The sequence below is a fragment of the Mastigoproctus giganteus genome, unplaced genomic scaffold (genome assembly GCF_048544385.1).
Source record: "Mastigoproctus giganteus isolate SK-2022 unplaced genomic scaffold, ASM4854438v1 scaffold_15, whole genome shotgun sequence".
Lineage (NCBI taxonomy): Eukaryota > Metazoa > Arthropoda > Arachnida > Uropygi > Thelyphonidae > Mastigoproctus > Mastigoproctus giganteus.
Window position 1 is genome coordinate 5,725,873 of NW_028328292.1, and position 19,992 is coordinate 5,745,864.

Sequence of the window (19,992 nt, forward strand, 5' to 3'; positions counted from 1 at the left end):
TGCAGACAACAAACAGAAAAAGGTTTATGGCCGGATATCCTTTTAAACACTAACCACCGGAAAATGTCTGGCACATACCAGTGCAACTCTCTAAAGATTTCTCGTATCTAATGCTTGGTTTCTGTTGATAAGGAAAACTAAATAATCCCAAAGGAAATCGCGGCCATTTTATTTACATCTAGTATTGCCCATGCAAATTATCCAGTTAAAAACTCATACAGCACTTCGTATTTCCATATCGTATCAAAATAGATACTTTTAAGGAATACGGTATTTATAATTACAAATATATTTAAATAGTTCCTGAACTATTTCACTTCTGAGAGGCAGTATAATATACTTTATCCTTTCTTGATATACAGGGCGGTTAACAAAAGTCCTTAGCAATTTAAAAAAATAATAAAAATTGTCAAAAGAAGCTTCATATAAAAAACTTTTACAATATTCACCACCAGAGGATCAAGGTTTTCTATTGTAATACAAAATATGTGTAGAGAGAACAGATGATAATAATAGTCTACAGTGTTGAAATGAATACTGTACTTGAAAGGAAGCGAAAAAAAAGAAGGCCACCGTAGCCTAGTGGTCAGGCGCGCGGGTGCATAAGTACACGTGCCTTGAGTGACCGGGGTTCAAGCCCGTGACTACTGAATACGGTGCTGTTTCTTGTATTCTGTCTATATTGTGAACTCCTTTGGTCGTCCCGGAGTATAAACAGATAATTTATTTATATTTTTTTTAAAATTCGGCTGCAGAAATTACGATATACGGTATATCAAAGTGCCCTATACGTTCACCACGTTGGTCAAGAAGTAACATAGTTCGCACTCTCCTGGTAGCAAATCTGCAGAGATTGCTGAAATCTTATATTGAATGTTATTCTTTAGATTTTTCTCTAAAGAAACAAGGTTTCTTTAGAGAACACATAATTTTAAGGCTATGTGCTCTTTGTAAATATAGTCTTAAAAATACCTCCATAGCTAAAAATTTTCTGGAGTCAAATCCCGTGAATGTGGAGGCCAAATTCATGTGGCGACGCTCCATCAAGTATGACGACAATGGTCCTCGTAAATGCAGTTTAATCTTCTCTTCTAATAAGGGATTTCACAGCGTTGTCCTGTATCGGTTGCTGTTTCTTTTCCTTCAGAAGTCGGCCTTTCGAAAAAGGATGGCCCACTTCTGAAGAGGTAAAATCGCACACAATCGCCTTTAGGGAATATGGGGACTTCCTGAAAAGTAATTCGTGCGATCTGAGAGCCAAATGCGCCAGCTAGGAGTCCACAGTCCCAATTAACGAAAAATGTGCTTCGTCAGTCCAGAACACGTTTGCCAACCAATTTGATTTTGTTTCATTCAGCATCACTGGGAAAATGCTAAGCTTTTAGGCTTATCTGCGAACAAGATTTGATATGCCCCCGTGATTTTATAGGGATATCGGTGCATGCAAACATGAAGTAGCTTCCTGATAGAGTTTCCAGGAATATTAACAGATGGAGAATTCATACGTGTACTGGAGGCGGCCTGTTCATCGATAGATTCAGTATCCGTGCAAAAACTTCCGGTTGAACTCGAAGTCCAGTTTTGAGAAGTCGCGTTACATGTTTCAGAGCTTTAAAACGGTAGGAAGCTGTAATAACACTGAATACTTCCATTAAAAAGACGAAGTATTAAAGCTGTCTTGTGAAAGCATTTGCTGGATTCCTCCTTTTCCCACAGGACAACACAATAGCGTGAAGACTACCTCGTTTTAATTCATTAAACGGTGGTCGCTGCTTTTTTTCCACGTTGAGGCCGAATAACAGTACGAATACAGCCTTCAACAGCAAATTTAAAAAAAAAAAAAAAAAAATTGGCAGGAAAAAAGCCTGCGCAGAACATATTCACCTCCACAGAGCAATTTAATGGGAGTTACAAAAGGTATGACATCTGTTGGAGCTGTACACTCGCAACAATTGCTATTTTCCGAAGTCTGACAGACTGCGATTACCATCGGCCCCAAGAGAAAGCTACGTTATGCTGATTGGTTCTAGCCTGTCCGTTTTGAATAAGCAGTGATCTTCTACGTTAAGATGAATGGAGATTGAATGGAAGGGACTCTGTTCGGTTGGCTGGCTGTAAGCTGTCTGGAAAGTAATTCTTGAAAGTATAAAGGGTAGTGTTCTATCTTTTATGCTTAGTATTTCGTGTTACTTGCTTGTGGAAGGTTGGTCTTCAACTCTGCATATGCAAAATCCAAAGAGGCTAAATAATAAAGTAAAAAAAGTACATAATGCGGCGTATGATATTACAGTACACAGGTCACAATTTGTTTGTTTTTTCTCAAAAGTTGCTAAAACTATGAGGCGTAAATGTATGGTGTCTGTAATCTGCACATATTCTAATGGTTTGTTCATCTGTTTTGCTGGATGAAAAACCCGAGTTTCCTTTGAAGAACGTGCAACCTTCGTTCGAGACCAATCAACCCGTATAATTAGAATGGTAATACATGATTTATTTATTATTTTCTATACAGAACTATCGTTATACCACGGGAATATGCACAATTTACAGGCACCGTCCTCTCACGTCTCATGGTCTGGATTCTCAGCACGGCGTTTACCCTAAACACAACCCAACACATCGAATATTTCAAACTCGTGACTTGCAGTATTTACAGATGGCCCACTATCCTGGAAAAGTTCATTCAACAACTTAAGCGATAAAACTGTGCCATATATTTAATATGCCTGTAAATTGTATGTGTTCGTTAGCCGATTTGCTGTTTGCCGGACGAAAAAAAAAAAAAAAAACCACGCTACCCTCGCTCGAGACTAACCTTGTGAAAAAGACCGATAAAAACTCCTTGCTTCACTGACGGAATCCGAACTAGTCTTTTCCATCCGATGTGGGACCACATGTGGCATTACTGAGAAAAATATAGCGCACTAAATATTTTTATGTATTTCCCATTACACAAAATTCGGGATTTCAACGATCAACATTTATGATGATTCGTATTAGTTACGAATTTTATTTAAATTTTATATTGGTGTATCGCCTCGAAGTATCACCATTTACCATTATTTTTATATACGTTTAACCTCTTTAACCTGTGAACGTTGACATTAATTTTGGGGAGGACGCGCAACAAACGTCAGATGGCCGCGAGCGGACTGCGGATTTGACATACCTGGTTTAGAAACTAATTAGAATAGGCAGATGATGCAAGAAAGCAAGCTTATGCAGCATCAGCCAAAAAAAAACCCACTCCCATTTCACGCCTCCGTTCGTTCGAAATACCTGTCCAGCTGAGCCTTAAATTTATTTAGGCTATCAAATTCCACAAGGGATGGAAGTCTGTTCCACCAACCAACTACCTGCTGGCTAAAGGCAAATTTCCGCACATCTATCCTACATCTGTCTTTCCTCAATTTGAATTTATGCCCTCTCAGGTGATTATTCTGAGCGAGAGGAAGAATCCCATCAGCATTGAGCATGCTCAAACCATTCAAGGCTTTATACACCTCTATCAGATCACCTCGCTGGTGCCTAGTCTCCAGACACTGTAATCTGCAAAACTTAAGCCTTTCTTCGTAAGAGCAATCCTTTGTTCCATTCACTAATCTTGTTGCCCTTCTCTGTACTCGTTCCAACAGCTCACATCCTTCTTAAAATGAGGCCTCCAGACCTGTATACAGTACTCAAGGTGTGGCCTGACCATTGCCTTATACAAGGGAATAATCACCTCCTTATCCCTGCTAGAAAAATTCCTGTATATCATTGACAAGACACCATGATATACAGGAATTTTCTCATATTCTCAAGGGGAAAGTCTCAACGGAATAATCTCAAGGGAAAAGCGCGCGCATCAAACAGACTGAAACAAATTGAATTTTGTAATGGAAGAGAAAATTGTTGGCGCGACAGAATGTCATAGGCACTCCACAGAATGGTTGGAAAAGAAAAAAGTGGCCTTCCACCGTTGATATTTTGGTATGGCCTGAAGAAACATAAAACAAAACGAAACCAAAATGTGTCTAAAAAAATCCGCTGCAAAGGACAACCTCCAGGGAACCTGATACTGTAAAGCAGAGTTCCCCCGAGCAACGCCTGATACTTCATCAGCTAGTTTTCAAGTTTTATTAAAATAGTGCTGTTGTTAAAAACTAGGGAAAGATTATAATTCCGGGGGCTCTGGCCTCCTTTCCTAGCCAAGAAAACTTTTCGTAGAAAAGTTTGGTCATTTAATACTAATTTATGCGAGATAAATATTTCTCTTAGGTCACAGTGGTTCCCAACCTTTTGTCACCCGATTCACACTTTGACTAAAAAGACGCTATATTCTCGGCACGCTTGAGGAGTGAATGCCATTGAACTCGGTAGAATTTTACCCAATCTCGTGGCACACCGGTGGGGAATAAGTGCCTAAGAAAATACATTTATTTAAAAAAATAAAATAAAAGCAGATACTTAACTGGTATGAATAAAAATTTTACTAGATACTCATCTGCTTGTTTTTATTTATTTATTTTACTATTTTTTAGTATTAAAATTTCCACAGACATTTTTTAAAAAATCCAAACAATCGTAACAATTCAGAATCGGACGCATGTTTGTACAGCTTTTTTCTTATTTTAGACCTAGAACGGTTTCTCAACGTTTGTTGTAGACAGCCCAAGCTAAACTGTAAATGCATTACAGAATTCGTCATTTTGGTTTCTCAAACTACAGTCGGCAGATTTTCAAGACCAATGTTGTTAAGAGTCTTCGGTCTTCCTAATCCTCAGAATTTAACGTACAAGAAAACAGCATAATTTGTTTCAACAGCCTTTCGTTTGGGATTATCATAAAATAAGGCAATTTGATAGTTCTAAATTCATAAACAATTTGAAAAGTTCACGAAGAGTTCATTAAATATAATATCTGAACTGTGTTTACTGCATGAAATTTTCGGCGTTCATTCACAGTTATTTCCAAAAAAAAGTCGTTGACCCAAGCCAATAGCTCTTAACACAACAGAAACAGCACTAACTGCGTGGAACAGAACGATAAAAATAGTTGCTATCATCCGATGCAGTAGTGAATAAATCGACTGACCCGTGAAACCATTGTCGGAAGCAATGCTCTTCAACAGAACCTTCCTCTCGGATATACTGGAACCATCATATACTACAGGTCTCGAGATGGCAATCAAGCCTGCCTCCTGCTTTGAAACAGCAGCTTTATGGAGGCCATCCACTCGTTGTAACCATACAAAAATACTTTTTCGAAATTAAAGCTCAATTCCCCGATAATGTTTTGTACTTAAATCCACAAACTCGTGTCTCCGATTTCTGCGTGCTGGACTTCACGTGAAGTCGGTGCTTTGTCTTCCAGGCTTCGAAAGACCACAAAGTGATTGTGTGTTGCAATAAGCCACGTAGGTGGGGATACAAGTGTTCAAACTGAGGAGTAAAAAGTAATGAAGACAAATGGAAATGTCAGATAAACCCCATAACGACGGTGTAACTAAGTTAATCTTCTCGGAGAAGAAGTGCTCGGATAGAGAGTCTAATGGCTGCATCACAACATGACTTTCTCGAGAGGCTAAGCAGGGTGTCGCTGCAGTACTTTACACGAAACTACACGCGCTCCAGTTCTCCCCGCCACTCGTATATGATTCTTGGAGAAAAATTTCTTTCATTACATCGTTGAGTGGAGCAATTCCTCAGGGTAAAGCTTCTTCTCTCCCTCGTGGCTTGAAATACAGCTTCATTTCGCCGATGCGCGGAAAGCCAACCGTCACTAGCTGCCGACTCGTGCCATTTGCACAAGGTGTATTGATCAGAAGTCACCTGATGGATGAGAGTGGAGAGTGCCCGATCACTCCTCGTGACAGACAGCGCGTCAATATCAATGAATATTTAAGCGCTACCAGGAATAACTACTCACCAACAAAGAACAAGATTGATGAAGCGTAGGTGACCATAACTTCTGGCCTTTAGACTGATGGAAGTGCCTCGTTTGACACTTTAAGTTGAACTACAAAGGCTACCTATCCCTGTGAAATATAGTCTTTGGATCTTCCTCTTATCCTCCACCTCGTCACCCGTGCACTTATTTTTTCAGAAGTTCGGGAGAGGCGGGCACATCCCCGTATGCTAGATATCCCACTTCGCGACCACGGGAATACGAAATTCCTCTTTCCTGGTCGAATTTGATTATACGAGTACAAGAAGATCGGAATCTCCTTGTCTGCACTCCCTAATGCAAATAAAGACCAGAGGACCAGGCAAATAAATTCCATTACTGAAATCAGTGATGCAGTTTGCATACCAACGATATCGACGTGATCACGCATATTCTGATGACATTTTTAAGTGTCGGAAAGTATTCAAAATATATAGATTTCCAATGTTGAAACGATTTCCCATAAGCGACATCAAACGTTCGTTTACGAGCTGCATTTATAAGTCCTCTCCAATTATTAGGTATACAAATAACACGCTAACTTTCTCCTCCCGAATAATATCGAAAGTGACATAAAAAAGCAACATCGATTCGAGGATTGGATTGACATGACGTACGTGTAGCGGAGTGGCACGATGACTAAGCCGATGGATATTGCCATGTTGCGCCAGAAGCGATGGCTAAGATGCAATCTAGAATTGCACACAAAAATAGCGCCGCAATATCCAAAGTAAGGACAGCTTTCAACACTGGACGACAGAAATCGGTATCCGCAATATTTTCCTCTCCCAGGAAACTTAGGTGACCATAGCTACAGATTACAGTCACCCAACTCCACTTATGGTCAAATGATTGCTTCAGGATCTTCACATATCACGCCCCTCCAATAATCAGGTCGAGAAGTCTCTCTCAGAATGAGAGCCCATATTCTCAGCTCGCATTATCGAGAAATAGTTCCAGGAATGAAGGAAAGCATATTCCCAACTGAAATGGCTCCCCAATCACGTGGCCTCAGTTCTCTTAAGAGTGCAGAAATTTTTAGTGTAGAAGTTTTTGTAAAGAAGACTACGTGTCTTGTCGTCAGATACCTTCTTAATGCAGCCACTTGGCGTATTCCTAAAGATTCGTAGCTGCTGAAGAGTTCTAATTATTTGGCATTCAAGAAATAGGGTAAACATTTTATATCCTTAAGAAGCAACCAACTTTTAATATTAGGTCCGTGGTGCGACCATTCTTTCTACTCTTATATAGATGATACGATACGTGTTAAGTGCCAAATAAATTAAGGCTGTGAGGCGTTAGTTTATCGCGTCTATAACCTCTTATCTACCTTCATATAGAATACATTATTAAAGTATTAGGACAGTAAGCAAAATTTTGGGGTAAGTTAGTTATATTTAAATCTCCTTTCTAATAGGGTGCTGGTCGGCCGTTGTCAGCAATCTTAGCAAAGGTCCTGTCAGTAACATTTCCGACATATATACAGTATATATGCGAATAATATGGTATTATCGTTCTTACACGCTATTTGGATAATGGATTTCGTTAGTTCATTCGGGCTTTCAGGCCGAGGTTACATGTGGTTCCACAGAGAGCGAGAGAGAGAGAGAGAGAGAGATCCAAATCATGATTTTGGATCATCCGTAGCAGATTTGTAACCAATGGTGGCTATTCTAGCATTGCTACATGGCCCTTCTTATTGATAGCGTATTAGTAATATTATTGCAAAGCTTTCTTCTTCCAGTCACATAGTTCCCTGAGGAGCTGTTGTGGCCATCAACAAAATCCTCCAACTGCATCGATCACATGCTATACGAGCGTCATCGCAAAATGTCACGCCCAAAAGTTCACTGATCCTATCCTTCCACCTAGTTGCAGGTCTTCCTTTAACAGCAGTTTTTGGAGCTGGTTTTGTTTGCAAAGCTGGTAGTAGTAGTAGTAGTGGCAGTGGCATGTGATGCAAGAAAGCAAGTGTAGGAGCTTATGCAGCATCAGCCAAAAAAAAAAAAAAAAAAAAAAAAAATCACACCATTCCCTCCAAATGCCTGTCCAGTTCCTCCTTAAATTTATTTAACCTATCAACTTCTACAACGACAGATGGAAGTTTGTTCCAGCAATTAACCACCCGCTGGCTAAAGGCAAATTTCCGCACATCTATTCTACATCTGTCCTTTCTTAATTTGAACTTATGTCCCCGTAGGTTGGTAATCTGAACAAGTGGAAGGATCCCATCAGAATTCAGCGTGCTCAACCCATTCAAGGCCTTATAGACCTCAATCAGATCACCGCGCAGGTGCCTAGTCTCCAGCCACTGCAATTTGCAGAACTTAAGCCTCTCTTGGTAAGAGAATCCCTTCATTCCCCTCACCAATCGTGTTGCTCTTCTCTGTACACGCTCAAGCAAATCTACATCCTTCCTAAAATGAGGCCTCCAGACCTGTACGCAGTACTCAAGGCGTGGTCTGACCATTGCCTTATACAGAGGGACAATCACCTCCTTTTCCCTGCTAGCAAAATTCCTATATATCATTGACAAAACCCCATGACCCGCCCTAGCAGCCTGTCTGCACTGCTCAGAAAACTTCATATCTGACTGCACAATTACTCCCAGGTCTTTTTCATTTTCTACCACCTTAAGTGTAGTACCACACAGTTGGTACGTTTCTCTGGGGTTACTTCTACCCATATGCAGTACTTTGCATTTGTCAAGGTTGAACTTCAGTTGCCACTTCTTAGCCCATCTGCCCAAATTATCTAGATCCTGTTGCAGTAGCACACTGCCATTACTGTCATTAACAACCCTGCCAACCTTTGTGTCATCTGCAAACTTCGACATTAAGCCTGATATACCTTCATCAATATCATTGATAAATACACAAAACAACAGTGGACCCAACACCGAACCCTGTGGGACTCCACTAATAACATTAGTCCACGAAGAGCAGCACCCATTGATTACCACCCTCTGTCTTCTCCCACTTAACCATCCTTTTATCCATTGTAGCAACTCACCCTTAATACCATTCTGCTCCAATTTGTACAGTAGTCTTCCATGCGCAACAGTGTCAAGAGCTTTTCTGAAATCCAAGTATATGATATCAAAATTATTTTTTGCATCCAGTTCCTTTGTGACCACATCATAATAACCAATCAAATTTGTCAGACAAGACTTACCCTTAACAAACCCATGCTGTGTTTGAATTATTGATGCAGTCTTGTCTAGATGATCCTGCAATGCATCTTTAACCAGCGACTCCATTATTTTACCCGGAACAGAAGTTAAACTAACTGGTCTGTAATTACTCGTGTCACCCTTCGATCCCCCTTTGTGAATTGGGGACACATTTGCACATCTCCAGTCCGTGGGAACCTCCCCTGAGTCCAAGGATGCTCTCATAATTATGGCTAAGGGTTTGCTTAGTTGCTTTGCCGCCTCCTTTAAAATAACTGGATAGATCCCATCCACCCCAGGTGCCTTTCTTATGTTTAACTTCAACAATTTCTCCTCCACTTTGCTCTCAGTTATTACAAAATCATTAAGCACACTGCTACAATTTGATAACCTTCTTCCATTTTCAAATTGTAATAATTCCTCACGTGTGAATGTAGATGCAAAATACTGATTCAGTTTGTTTGCTATCTGAACAGGATCATCAACAGTCGAACCATCGATGTCAAGTGGACCAATCATATTCATCCCCTTCCTTTTAGAGTTTATATAAGTAAAGAAATCCTTGCTGTTATTCTTAGCATCTTTTGCCAAAGATTTCTCGTAATCCGCCTTCGCCTGCCGAACCTCCTTTGTGACTTGATTACAGACTAGCTTATATCTGCCACAGGCTTCTGCGTCACCTGATAATATATATGCATCCCAAGCATTTTTCTTCTCTGTCACGAGTCTCATTAGTTCATTTGATAACCATTTAGGCCTAAACCTTGAACGATATTTCTTAATCGGTATATAAAGTCTAGTCGCTTCCACGATTAATTCCTTGAATGCTTCCCACTTAGAATTTACTGTTTGTAACATCGTCAGTTGATCCCACTGTACAGAATTTAAAAACTGTCTGAGACCACTGTACTCCCCTTTACGGAAGCAAAAACCCTTTCCTTTACCCCTGACGGTAGTTACCTCTTTGAGTAAATCCCACTTCAGCACACTGTGATCACTGCCACCTAGTGGTTCCTTTATCTGCAAATTCTTAATACACGAATGATCACTGCTGATAACCAGATCAAGAGTGTTACTTTCTCTGGTTGCCTCTCGAACATGCTGCTGCAGAAAACAATCATCCAATAACTCCACAAAAGTCTGACTAGTGTGTGAGTGACCAACCCACAAGTTCCAGTCAATATCTGGGAAGTTAAAATCCCCCATTATAAGACATTCTGATTTACTGGCCCACTATTTCTCTGTACAATTGTTCATTGTACTCATTCAAGTCATTAGGCCTATAACACACTCCTACTCTTATTTTTCCTTTCGCAGTGCTTATCTCACACCAAACTGACTCAACAGAGTACTGTTCATCTATATTAACTGGGTGCACTTCCTTTGATTTTATGTTTTTCTTAATTAACAGCATAACACCCCCTCCCTTTCTGTCCTGTCTATCCTTTCTGTACACATTGTACTCCCCAAATTCCAGTTCTGCATTCCTTATATCTTTGTGACACCACGTCTCTGCTATCCCAACAATATCCGCCTTTGATGTCTTTACCAACACTTCAAATTCATCAAATTTATTTACTATACTTCTAGCATTGGTATACATGCAAGCATACATGCTCCTATGCCTATTCCTTGTTACCCTAACACATCCCATATACCCAACTGTTCCATGATGACTGCCATCCGTCCCTGAAACCCCCAACACCCCTCGCTCCAGGTCGCTTCTTATTCTAATAGAAGTTGTGCAAGAATCACCTTCACCTCTGCCTGCGGTTACTGTTAAACTATTAGTCTTTGTATCCCCCCAAACTAGCAGTTTTCCGACCCACCTAACACTGCCTCGATAGCATCAGCAAATATTCTTGCACCCTTTCTATTTAAGTGTATCCCATCCCTGTAGAAGCAATCTCTCCTGTTAACAAGTACAGTCCAGGCTGAAAAAAATTCTACCCCTTGAGCCTTGCACAATCTTTCCAGGGCCGAATTGATCGACAAGGCTCTCATCATATACTCCCTCCTATCGTGTCTGGGCAGAATTGCAGACACTTTCAAATTCAACCCTAATTCTCGGCTTTTTTTCAACAGTGACCTGTACTTGTTGAGTAATTCCGCCGGTCTCCTACTCTTAATATCATTAGTGCCAACGTGTACAACTATATCACCTTTTGTGCCCTTGAAAGATAATATCCGCTCTACAACGTCATCAACCTTTGCCCCTGGCAGACATACCCTGGTCCTGTTCCACCTATCCTTTTTACAAAATATATTCCCCGTCTCCCTGACAATAGAGTCACCAACAATAACTAGTTCCTTTGGGACCAGCGCATTCTGCTTTGGAGATTGCCGCTGTGTTGCCTGATGCCCAGGAGTGAGCTCTAGCGTTGAGTTGGGCAGCTGAGAGCCTGATGGGCTCCTCAATTTAGATCTTTCGAGGGCATCCACCCTGTCCTTCAAACTCTCATATAGGCCCATAACAACGCTGAGTTGTCGCCTGATTTCCTTACACTCCTTACATCGCGCACACACAAAGACATCCCCCATGGCAATATCATGTTCCGTTCCAGAGAGTTCGGCAAACATTTCACAAGTTGCACATTTTTTTAGGCTGTGATGCGTTGGAGAATTGCCCCCCTCAGTTCTCCCCCGAGTCACAGCACTCCTGCCCAATGATACTAGCTCCAACAACTTTCGCTTTTGGGAAACAGTCATACTCTTAGGTGTTTGGCAGCTTCATGACAAACCCTGATTCATCTACTGGGTGCAAATGGACTTAGTACTGTGATTCATTACGCAACATGACAGCTTTGAAGTTGTCTCAAACACCAATTGATCAGTTTCAAGTGCAAAGACATCTCGCATTTGATCTAACAACTGACGAATTGTGAGCAAGTTTATGCGGTTTCCAACCGACAGTAGATGAACTACTGCCACTAGCAGCGCGTTGGTGACTGTTTCAATGCCAAATCTGTGGTGCGACCCGTTATCTTCTCTTTCTTAAGGGCTGCCTTATCTGAGTGGTCAGGCACCAGGGTGCATTAAGTACACGTGCTTTGGGTTCAAGCTCGTGACTGCTAAATGTCGTGCTGTTTCTTGTACACTGTGTTGTGTAATCCTCTCTTGGTAAGAGGATCCCTTCATTCCCCTCACCAATCTTGTTGCCCTTCTCTGTTCCAGCTATCCTTTTTATACAATATATTCCACGTTTCCTTGACAATAGAGTCACCAATAATAACATGGAGTTATGTTATTGGGTTTTAGGAGCATCAGCGACCAAGGCCATGTTGCTCCGTGTATATATTATATGTAAATTGTGCGTGTTCTGAGGTCTATTTTCTTTTTGCTGGACGAAGATGCTATAAAAAATAATAAAAGTTACAAAAAATTATTAATTTAGGTAAAAAAAAAGAGTTAACTTGTTTATATAGTTATTTTTTTTTTTTTTAAATCTGCATTTTACCTTCTGTATAATTATATAAATACGGGCACTTACTGCTTAGCGTTATGTAAAAAAAAAAAAAAAAAAAAAAAATCCATAAAACTTAAATAGCAATTAAAAAGGGTGTAAATTCAGTCAACGTCGTGAATAATGCAATCAGACAACGATTAGGAGGTTTTCCTCCACAATTATAATTTTCAGGCAACTACAAATGTAAGACAATATGCGCGCGCGCGCATACATACACACACACACACACACACAATTTGAAACCATAATGAAAACTTGGCGAATCTGTATGGCAGAAATGAGTATCCGGAAGTCAGGTGCTGCAGTTTGGTCCTCAATTTGTACAGTGGTTCCAGTATACTTCGCCATTACCGTGGACACGTTTCAAAAATAAGTAGCCGAATCTAATTGAGTTCACAAAACCAAAGAGAAATGTTCACAACACACCATACGTTCTCAAACACATTCACAACATATGTTCTCCAAATCTCATGTTCTCCGATGGCATGTCATTTTCAAGAAATTATTCCATTTAGAAAATCTCGGTTGGCATGGCAAAGGGGTTTGATGCTTCTTTATGCACTTTACTCTTGAGTATAAACAGAAATACTCGGACAGAGAAAAAAAAAAAAAAAAAATTATTTATAACGAATATCTTGGCTTATTTTTCAGCACAAGTCACAGAATCTTCCACCAATAAGTTGAATCGCAAATTTCTGAGTCGCGTCAGCGCTAAAAATTTTGGTTTGTTATTTTAAAATATAATCTTATATTCACTCTGCTTCGTGTGTGGAATACAATATCGCTATTATATCCTTCTTGGGACACACTGGGTTAATTCAATTCGCGGATTTGAAGCAATAAGTCCTTCATTCAATACTTCTGGTCAAGAATTTTATTCTTCTTGTTCTTTTCGAAATTATATGAGAAGCAGATAATTTTCGAAAAGATCAGGAAAGAAAAGAAGTAATACACAAACGTATATGTATATAAATAAATTAAAATCTTTATTTTCCCCTCTTAAAACTCTCCTCTCCCTCCTCGGAAAGTAAACTGGAACGCCCTAATTTCCTCCTCTGATAATACTCCGCTTTCCCTCTACCCAATTAACTTGTGTAATGACTTGGCCTGGAAGCCATGTCATTTGGACATTGTACGGCAACCGGCACACGTTGGGGGGATGGGAGATAAATTGTCTCCACCACACGCTCGGGCAAACAGTAAAACCAGTGGATGGGACGCCACTGGAGAACTTAATAAATGATAGTTTCTCCCACAATGGGGAGAAGTCGCTGCACGTGAGTTGCAAACAGAGAAGCACGATGCGCATATTTTAAAACCTTTTATTCTACAGGTCCTCCTCAATAAAGTAAAAAGAGGAAGAATAAAGTTCGCGATTTATCAAATCTAAATTTCATATGAAAACATTTCTGTGACAGGACTCTTTCAAGCAAGATGAAATTCCTTCAAGGGTAAGGTACTATTAGTAAGGTTTGCTGCGCTTCAATATCATTATGAAATTATGAGTTATAATAGAAGCTTCCAGTGTAGTGGCGCTTTACAAGGTCATTCATAATAACGATTTAAAATTAGTCAATATTTCGGGACATTCTTTGTTGCCTTAATAACTACAGACACATGAATCCAGAGTAGTTAGAGACTTCACGAGCAGCAATTACTGTTGAATGATAGACTACTCTCCAACATTGAACGAAGTAAAATCTATCATTTTGGAAATACAGAATAACAAATTCTTGATGCTCTATTCCATAAGCGTTGGTATAGAAGCGTATGAGATAAGGAAGGAGAATGTGACAGACTGTCAAGAAATTGTATTATGCCTATTTTGATAAGCATAATACAATTAATAGAGTAAAACAAGTTAAGAAATAATACAGCTTTTTAACTAGTTTCTGAAAATTTTTGCTAAGCAGAAAACAAGGAGAAAAATTTTACTAAGATATCAAACATAATGGAGAAAAAATATCGAGGAGGATGGAATGTCAACGTCATGGCTGATGGTTCCTACTAATCACTAAAAATAGGGGCCTTCGGCGAAGCCCATTGGCGTAGTTTAATCGCATATAACTCATAAAATTCAGAAAAAAAAATGTTCCCCTAAATATTTGTACATGTCATGTCTTGTACATGTCTTTAAGGCGCCAGTGTATTATATCTTTCAATTAAATACTGAATAGGTTTTTATGACTACGCGTGAGCCCGAGCAATCCTAGATATACCTGAATTATTCATTCCATTGATTGCTTATAGCCGGTATTTGATGGTTTATTAAAAATAAAGAATTTTACAGTAAAATAAGTATGCAAATGACCTGAAACTGCTCAAGATTTCAGTCACAAATAATTCACGTTATCACATGCTATTGATGAAGATGCTGAGATATCGGGGAGGACCACATCCCGTTGCTTTATATGTATATATACAGATAGCGTTCCATTTACGTCGGGGATGTGTTCCTATGAATGGCGAAGTATATGGAAATGACATAATCGTGCAGGTTTTTTGACAATGTACATTTATATTTTATAACGGGGTGGGGATGCCTTCCCATAGTAAAATTTTTGGACTCAGAAACTTAGTTTAAGCTTCATTTAACTGTTCATTAAAAACAGGAATTAAATAAATGAATATTGAAACAGTAAAGCAATAAAAATACACACATAGGCATTACACTGTGTACATAAGCATTTGTTGTTAATATACAGTGTTATTCATACAAAATTATTCACATTTTAAGAAGTTGAGGGCAGAATTATGAACAGAATTTTTCTTTTTCTTGTCTTGATACAGTTCATTACGACATCGCAAAAGATTGCTCAACCTCCCACTGAACTTGCTGCTGCTTTTCTATTTTTGAGCCATCTTAAACAGGAATGGCCAAACCCATCTTTGAATTAACTGAAAGCATTGGACATCCTTTTAGTTGAGAATTGTTTAACTTGCAGTGCTGGCTGCATTTCCTCCTCCTCCTGCACTCTTGCCCTTTACTGCTCCAATTCAACCAGATTCTCATTAGGTCAGCTCGGAATCGTGCATTTCCAGTGGCTCCTTCATGTTGTTTATGTCCACTTCGTTGAAGCCAATTACACAATAAACTCACACACATTTCATCGAAGCCCTGGTGACTTCCTCACATATGCCACAAATCCGGGGCATAATGGACTATGAACGTTACTATCAACTCCTTAGTCTATCAGTTGCAACAAAGAAGTATTTGCTGTCATCAAAACGACTTGCATGTTGTCATCAACATGTTCAATGTTAAGGATGGCCAGGCGCGTTATCAAAAACAAACAAGGTCCTATTGGTGAGATTCTCTTCCTTAAGATACTTCTTAACGATGAGAGAGAAAAACGAAAGTTTCATATTTATAGGATTTACGATTTTAAAACTAAAAGCTACATAATTCAAAAAGATGTAAGTTGGAGACTTCCTGTGTGCATACACATAAACACATACAGTGGATTGGCTTTTGTACGTTTATCAGAGTAATAGGTAGGTTAGTGGTTGTTGAACTTCTGTTCACTATTAAGTGTAGATAGTGTGGTCTGTAGATAAAGAGCATTTGATCAGAGCTCGTTGTAGGAATAGTTTTAATAAATTCACATACATGAAAGATAGGCCTGATTTAGCCAGCTGGATTGAGTTGCTTTTGATTTCTTCAAAGACAACCTAAGCCACAATGCGCCACCTTACTATATCTGTAAACTGCATGCGTTCTATGTGCTATTTTTTTGGAGGAGCGTGTGGGGTGAAACAGTTTTCTGATGGGAGAATTCTACGAATCTGCTTGAGATAAGTATAATAGCAACAGCAGACGAAATGGCACAATTGCTAAGTGAAAAAAATGTTAGCAAAACTGAAGTCACCAAACAGTCAATAGAGGATGTACACGTAAGTTATATGTAGCATTGCAGATCAGTTATGGCTGTTTGTGATGGCCATTTTTCAACCCCTATGTTAATCCACAAGCGATGATACAGATTTCCGTTTGCAGGAGCATGCCAAAGTGCCATAACATTTGTTTGTGTAATTTGTAGTTGCAGTTTATAAGGGAAAAAAAACCGAACGTCTTCACTTTGAGTCTGACCAAGAAATCAAAGCGAAAGAGGACATACTACTAGTTGAATTTCCACAAAAAATGAGGGAAGAGGGAGAATTTTCAGAGTGGTTTGTTCGTCTACCACTAAATAAAACGCATAATCCAAGTACAACATGGAATATCAAACTGTTCTGGAAGAATATCCAAATTATTACAACGAATTGTATCTTCAGTCAAAGTCTAAGAAAATTCCATTACAACATAATATGTTTAGACGTACCGCACTCTGTTCATCATCCAGCAGCGTCATTCACTTTATTTTGATTTAAGGCGCAGCAATAAAGTGCAATCTGACGTGCAGGCCCTAAATTGTGCTTTACTTACAAACTACTCCAGGAGACAACTGGCATTCCTTTTTTCTATTAGCAATTCTGGTTGTAGATATTACATCACAGATCGCTGGGGAACTAAAACAGCACGCAGAAGGGTTAATGGCAAGGAAACAGAAATGAGCTGCACGCGGACATTGCGTGTATTGAACAAAGCACCGGCACTAATACAATAACTAAAGCACTCTGCTCTCTTCCATCATTAAATTTCAGATTTAAATTTAAAGTGCGGTAGATTAATATCGTTGGACAAATAAGATAAAATTGGATACCTCAGGTTATTAACCATTTCCGGAAGGGATCTTCCATGAGTAAATTTAAATTGTATATCGGCTGCTACGGAAGACTGTCTCAAAGAAAGAAACTACAAGAATTGGAAGAAGCACTGTAAGATGGGGCTTCTTTCAAGGTAAGAAGCAAAAAGAAACAGAATTTCCTCAAATATGGTTAACCTTTTGAATAAAATCAAAACATATGAACGCCAACTATCAATTTATTAATTACGTGGAAACGTAATTAATAAATTGATAGTTCCAATGTATTTTGGTGAAATAATATAGATTTGAAAGAATTTATCGAAAACTTTAATTGATTAGGGTGAGTGTTCCTTATTTACTTCATCGATCTTTAAAGTTCGAGCTCGGGAACGTAGACAGAATAACGGAGCCCTAAATGAACTTATCCCTATAGAATCAAAAAGCTGTGTCGAATAAGGAAGTGATCGCGCAATGATCTTGCCCAATTATTATTTGGCCAGCCTCACTCGATCACTCAACTTCGAAATATTTTGATCGCTTTGAGAATGCTGACATTTAACTTGAAGAATGCCTTTGTTATAGCAAAGTGGAATCACTGAAATAGGATTAACCAAATTGCAAAATGAAATCAGTGCATTTTCACCTACAATGAAAAAATGAAATTCTTAAGCTTTCCAATAGCTTCATGGAAGATCTTTCAGGAAATAAATAAATTTCCTTAAAACTTTCAAAAAAGAAGTAGAAATTCTATATTTTATTGCAATTTCACTAAAAAAAAGTACAGAAATGGGTGAAGATCTTTCTCACAATACATATCTTACAGCAGAGTGGACGATGTAATCGGTGCACTATCAGGTTTATTTCAACTTGGTGTTGTTTTCACTGCCTAAAAATTAAAAATACCTTCGATGCTCAGCACTACTGTACGTTCTAAAGTTGTCTCCATTAATGTATGCCCACGGTAGCATCAAAAAGATTGACGCCAAATTGATCTGGATATCAACGCATTACAGTTTTTATTCGGTGATGTGCACTGCAGTGCATTACCGCATCCATCGGATAAATCATCTCATTTCCAGAAAATAAAAAACGATTTTCAAGAGAGATAAAGTTTAAATCGCCTTCACAACAAAAAGATGATTAGAAGCGAGAAAAGGTTCTTGCTAGAAGAGGGTCTAATGTCGTGTAAGCATCCTACAGTAATGACAGGGTGCTTACACAAAGTGACAGCTCCCTTTCGGTACACAGAACCGAGAGGAATTTACCACAACACCTTTTCCTTTTTAATTCTTATACACGTTTCGGGAGAAGAATGTTTTCTAAATCTGGACACGAAGCCAGCATTAATCTTACACCGGAGTCGGCTACACGTGTACAAGTGTTAGTAGGCGTAAGAAGTACATTAAGAAGCTGAGACACGAAGCTGACACTTAATCTCCCCTAAGTCCTGCAGACTTTCATCGATTTCAACCGCAGTGCCCTCTATGTTTAGAAAAATTAAGCCTTAACGACATTGATGCTACTGTGTTGCCAAAAGCTACTCGCACTTCGATGGCAAAGCGACTTAAATCATCTTAACATAATCTTTTATGCACGAACTGGGTGTTCACTCGCATGGAATGACGGGGTGGGAAAACAATAACAGCCTGAGCGGATTACAAATTGTGATTTAATGCAAACTCACCGCCCTCATCCTTTTCTATCCCCCCTTTCCGCTTTAACTCGACAGCTGCGCATACACACTTTTCCGCTCTGCAGAAACCAGTTTGGAACGTGCGAAGGGTGTGGAACAGAAAGTGAACTGACGATCTCTCAATCCTCGTTCATCTCAAAGACTTGGGATAAACTAGGATCGAGAATGGCAGGTGGATCTCACTACTGATTGGGGTGACAGGATCCCCATGACTTTACAAGAGGACCTGAGAATATCGCCTTAGATGTGACAACAATATTTATTCAATAAATACGAGTAAATTACATTGGTCCCGACAGCATTCATGTACCAGGAGGGCAATACAGAATATTATGCATAAGTATGGATACGTATTTAAAATATACACTTTACATTAGTAAAATGACCTAGCATAAAAGTTCTTTAGGTATTGGTTGTTATAGAACTGCAGCTTAGCGTAGATTTCTTCATAAACCATCTTGCTGTAACTTCTATCTTCGTATAATCTCCGAAGATCATTGTCCACATCACTGACAAATCTGAATGTGCTAACTGGGAATGTGTTACTAAACAACCCAGCTGATCAAGAGAAGATCGCATTTCTACTCTTCGCTGGTCTGTAATTTTTCTGTTAATTTTAGGTTGACAGACGGCTGGAACATCAAGTTTCCCAGTTATAAATTTCTTCAACTAGCGCCATTGCATGCCGTAGAAAACTGGTCTGTGAAATATCAAAAATTACTTGAGGTTCGCTTCTTTTACCCCTCAAAATGCATTTGTCCAAAGATGGGTAATACAAGCTAGAAAATCCCATGTATCAATTACGTAATAATGACCACTGATTTCAGGAAGGTCAAAGAGGGGACCTGCCTGCCAATGGAGTTCTCCATTACGTCAAGGAGACGAAGAAAGGGCAACAAGATTACAACTGAGTGGGAAGGACTTCTTTTTCCCTGAAGGAGAATGGATGTAAACAAATTTCCATGATCCGGGAAAAACTTTAATAGAGTAAATCTGTAGAAAAGACAGCAGAATAGGAGTCAATTCTAGTGATAAGGACTTCAAC

General features: G+C 39.2%; 1 protein-coding gene across 1 annotated transcript in view; it reads right to left on the reverse strand.

Annotated features, from left to right (window-relative positions):
• Positions 1–19,992, reverse strand: part of dtn (transmembrane protein 132C dtn) — a 174,370-nt gene that overhangs the window by 81,508 nt on the left and 72,870 nt on the right. The window lies entirely within an intron of this gene.